This window comes from Manis pentadactyla, chromosome 16 (assembly GCF_030020395.1).
Source record: "Manis pentadactyla isolate mManPen7 chromosome 16, mManPen7.hap1, whole genome shotgun sequence".
In the NCBI taxonomy this organism is placed as follows: Eukaryota; Metazoa; Chordata; class Mammalia; order Pholidota; family Manidae; genus Manis; species Manis pentadactyla.
The window spans coordinates 3,379,780-3,385,418 of NC_080034.1; positions in this window are offsets into that span (position 1 = coordinate 3,379,780).

Genomic DNA, 5,639 nt, shown 5'->3' on the forward strand with positions numbered 1-5,639 from the left:
GCTCTCCCTACGGCCTAGATATCTGGCAAGATTTTTGGGAGCATATTGTAGGGAAGTACATAGGCGATGTTGTTAACTGTTCTGTACATAAGGATAGATGGGCAGACAAAAAGATGATTGATTCATAGATAGATAGATGACAGATGGTAAATAGATGATAGACAAGATAGATAGGAAGATAGATAGATAGATAGATAGATAGATAGATAGATAGATAGATAGATAGATAGATAGATAGATAGATAGACAGATAGACAGACAGACAGACAGACAGACAGTTGGATAGATAGATATAGATACATACCGATTAACAGAAAGCTATTGCTCATAACCAGGAGATCAACGGTGAAAGCACACAGCGAAACTACAATCAAAAGGATAGAAAGAAGTCCAGTTTAAAAACTACAGTAAGCAGCCATAAGAAGAAAACAAATACAACAATTTGCAATGACGTGGATGGAAGGAGATGGTAATATGCTCAGTGAAATAGGCCACGTGGAAAAAGACAAGTACCAAATGATTTCACTCATGTGTGGAGTATAACAACAAAGAAACACTGAAGGAAAAAAACAGCAGCAGACTCACAGAACCCGAAAGTGGACCAACATTTACCAAAAGGAAAGGGACTGGGCAGGGTGGGTGGGAAGGGTGGGATAAGGGAGGGGAGAAAGAAAGGGGACATGATGATTAGGATCTATAATGCGTGGGGTCGGGGTCGCATGGGGAGGGCTGTACAACACAGAGAAGACAAGTAGAGATTGTAAAGCATCTTACTACACGCTGATGGACAGCGACTGTAACAGGGTGTTGGGGGGGCATGGTTGGGGTCTACAGCATCCAACTCCGCTTATAGACAGCAACTGTAAAAGGTTTATGGGGGGGACTTGGTGAAGGGGGAAGCCTAGTAAACATAACATTCTTCACGTGATTGTAGATTAATTACAAAAAAATAATTTTTTAAGTGCAATAAGGGCACAGCTCTGAATCATCAGAGTAAAGGACAGGCTTTGAGTGCTCCAAACGAAAGACACAGGATTAAAGAAGGAATGAAAACTCAAGACCACCTATGTGCTCCCATACAGGAGACTCACTTGAGATGCAAGGAAACAGAGAATCTACAAGACGAAGGAGCGGGGACAGGTACCGTACACAAGTGAAACTGAGAAACAAACAAACACACAAACAAATGGATTCTGTCTGAGTCCCCAGAGACAGTCAGTAGAAAATAGCCCTCTCTAACCACCGTGAATTCTTTTTCTTTGGTTTCAGCAGTGCCCAGCCATAGATTTAGTGATACAGCAACGTCCTTCTCATTTTTTCTCACCTCAATAACTGAGTTGCTGTAATAATATGTGTCTGAGATTCTGAAATCAGTGCGTTTTATGGTATTCACAAATGTAAAGAAGTAATAACCAGATAAGAAGGGAAGTTTGGACACTCAAATAAACACGTCACTCCACAACACACTCTTCTCTCCCAACTGCTCCTGTCTAGAAATTGGTGCTCCTTCTCTTTTGTCCCTCCATCCTATCAGTGGTGATCATGCCGATGTCCCTCAAACATGGTGGTGACCAAAGCACCAACCTTACTTTTCTGTCAGAAACAGGCCCAGAGGAAGGATACCTGTGGTCTTCAGGGAGTACTTAGTCAATGAATGTGGCTAAACACAGTCAACAAGTGAGAAGGAGATAAAAGAGGAGAGGACAGAGACACGGGTTCAAGTCCCTGCACCACAATTTCCAGGTTTTTTAGGTACACGTGGCTGACTCGACCTGCAAGTGTCTCAATGAACTCAGTGCTCTCCCTACGGCCTAGTTACCTTGCAAGATTTTTAGAAGCATAATGTAGGGAAGTGACATATTTTATGAGGTTAACTGTTCTGTACACAAGGAGAGATGGGCAGAAATAAAGATGATTGATTATTTGATAGATAGATAGACAGACAGATAGATAGATATAGGTACATATTGATTAACAAAAAGCTATTGCTCATAACAAGGAGAGGAATGGTGAAAGCACATAGCGAAACTACAAACAAAAAAGAATAATGAAATCCACTTTAAAAAGTGCAGTAAGTAGATATAAGAAGAAGACAAATCCTATCATTTGCAATAACGTGGATGGATCTACAGGGTATTATGCTATAATAGGCCAGGCGGAGAAAGACAAGTACCAAAAGATTTCACTCATGTGTGGATTATAACAACAAAGAAAAACTGAAGGAAAAAAACAGCAGCAGACTCACAGAACCTGATAGTGGAATAACAGATACCAAAGGGAAAGGGACTGGGAAGAGTGGGTGGGAAGGTAGGGATAAGGGTGGGGGACAAAAAAGTGCATTATTATTACCATGTATAATGTGTGGGGTGGAGTTTCATGGGTAGGGCTATACAACACAGAGAAGACAAGTAGTGATTCGACACCATCTTACTACACGATGATGGACAGCGATTGTAACGGGGTGCACGTGCGGGACATGGTGAAGAGGTCTACAGCCTCCAAACTTGAGGATGAACCGCGACTGTAATGGGGTATGGGGGCGGACTTGGGGAATGTGGTAGCCTAGTAAACATAATGTTCTTCATGTGATTGTACTTTAATGACGAAAAAAAAAATTTCAAAGTGCAGTAAGAGCACAGCTCTCAAATATCAGAAAAAATGGACAGGCTTTGAGTGCTCCAATCAAAAGACACAGGGTAAGAAGTAGGGAAGAAAACTCAAGAAAACCTACTTGTTCCGTTACTGGAGACTCACTTGAGATCCAAGTACACAGACAAACTACAATCTGAAGGGGTGGGGAGAGTTACGCTACACAAGTGTTAATGAGAAACAAATAAACAAACAAATGGATTCTGTTTGAGTACCCAGAGACAGTCAGTAGAAAATAGCCATATCTAGCCACTGTGAATTCTTTTTGTTTGGTTTCAGAAGTGCCCAGCCATAGATTTAGTGGTACAGGAACGACCTTCTCATTTTTTCTCACTTGAACAACTAAATTGATGTAATAATATGAGTCTGGGCTTTTGAAATCAGTGAGTTTTATGATGTTCACGAATGTAAAGAACTAATAACTTCTTTAAGAGGGAAGTCTGGACACACAAACAAACACGTAACTCCACAACACACTCATTGCTCCCAAATGCTCCTGTCTAGAAATAGGTGTTCCTTTTTATTTGTCCCTCCTCCTATCAGCGGAGCTCCTGCCGATGTCCCTCATACTGGGTGGTGAGCAAAGCACCATGTATACTTTTCTGCCTTCAACAAACCCAGAGGAGGGATACTTGTGGTCTTCAGGGAGCACTTAGTAATTGAATGTGGCTAAATACACTCAGGAAGCGAGAAGGAGTTAAAAGAGGACAGAGGACAGAGATATGGGTGCAAGTCCCTGCAACACCATTTACTGGTTTTGTAAGCACACGTGGCTGACTCGACCTGCAAGTGTCTCAATGAACTCAGTGCTCTCCCTACGGACTAGTTACCTAGCAAGATTTTTGGAAGCATAATGTAGGGAAGTGACATAGGCGATGTTGTTAACTGTTCTGTACATAAGGATAGATAGGCAGAAAAAAAGATGATTGATTCATAGATAGATGGATAGATAGATAGAGAGATAGATGGTAGATGATACATATATAGATACATAGATAGAAGAGAGACATGAGAGATAGATTATAAGAAGATAGATAGAAAGAAAGATAGAAGGATAGATAGATAGATAGATAGATAGATAGTTAGATAGATGATAGATAAATAGATAGAGAGACAGTAAGAAGGATGGAGAGATAGACAGACACACAGATAGATAGATAGATAAAGATACATATCGATTAACACAAAGCTTTTGCTAATTACCAGGAGCTCAATCTTGAAAGCACATAGCGAAACTAAAACCAGAAAGTTAGAATGAAGTCCAGTTTAAAAATGGCAGTTAGCAGCCATAAGAAGAAAACAAATGGTACCATTTGCAATGACGTGGATGGAGCAAGACGGTAGTATGCTCAGTGAAATAGGCCAGGCGGAGAAAGACAAGTACCAAATGATTTCACTCGTGTGGAGTATAACAACAAAGAAACCCTGAAGGAAAAAAACAGCAGCAGACTCACAGAACCCAAAAGAGGACTAAAAGTTACGAAAGGGAAAGGGACTTGGCAGGGTGGTTGGGATGGGAGGGATAAGTGCGGCGAGAAAGAAATGGGAGATTAGGATTAGCATGTATAATGCGTGGGTTCATGGGGGCATGGAGAGGGCTGTACAACACAGAGAAGACAAGTAGAGATTCTACAGCATCTTACTACACGGTGATGGACAGCGACTGTAACAGGGTGAGTGAGGGTGGACTTTTTGAAGGGTTCTACAGCACTCAACCAAGCGGAAGGGCAGCGTATTTAAAGGTTTTTTGGTGGGGAATTGGTGAAGGAGGAGCCTCGTAAAAATAATGTTCCTCACGTGATTGTAGATTAATGATAACGAAAAAAGAATTTTAAAGTGCAATAAGGGCACAGCTCTGAGTCATCAGTGGAAAAGGACAGGCTTTGCGTGCTAAAAACAAAAGACACAGGTTTAAAAGACAGGATGAAAACTCAAGAACTACGTGCTCCCTTACAGGAGACTCGCTTGTTATCAAGGACACAGACAAACTGCAATCCGAAGGGGTGGGGAGAGGTACCCAATACAAGTGAATCTGAAAAACAAACAATCAGTCAAATGGATTCTGTCTGTGCCCCCGAGACAGACAGTAGTAAATAGACGTATCTGGCCACCGTGAATGCTTTCTGTTTGGTATCAGCAGTGCCCAGCCATAGATTTAAAGGTGCAGCAACATCCTTCTCATTTTCTCTCAGCTCAACAACAGAATTGCTGTAATAATATGGGTCTGGGCTTTGAAATCAGTGGGTTTTATGATGACCACGAATGTAAAGAAGAAATAAACAGGTAAAGAGGGAAGTTTGGACACTCAAATAAACACTTCACTCCACAACACTCTCTTCTGTACCAACTGCTCCTGTCTAGAAATCGGTGTTACTTTTTATTTGTCCCTCCCTCCTATCAGGGTTTATCATGCCGATATCCCTCACACATGGTGGAAAGCAAACACCGAGTTTACTTTACTGTCGACAAATGTCAAAGAGGAACGATACTTGTGGTCTTCAGGGAGAACTTAGTTGATGAATGTGGCTAAATACAGTCAGCAAGCGAGAAGGAGATAAAAGAGGAGAGAGGACAGAGACACGGGTACAAGACCCTGCACCACAATTTCCTGGTTTTGTAAGTACACTTCTGACTCGACCTGCAAGTGTCTCGGTGAACCCAGTGCTCTCCTTAAGGCCTAGTTACCTTGCAAGATTTTTGTAAGCATAAAGTAGGGTAGGGACATAGTCTATGTTGTTAACTGTTCTGCATACAAGGACAGATTTTCAGATAAAAAGTTGACTGATTGAATGAATGATAGATAGGTAGACAGGCAGATAGATAAATATAGGTATATATCGATTAACACAAAGCTATTGCTCATAACGGGGAGAGCAATGGTGAAAGCACATAGTGAAACTACAGACAAAAGAGAAGACAGAAATCCAGTTTAAGAAGTGCAGTAAGCAGCCGTAAGAAGAAAACAAATCATACCATTTGCAATGACATGG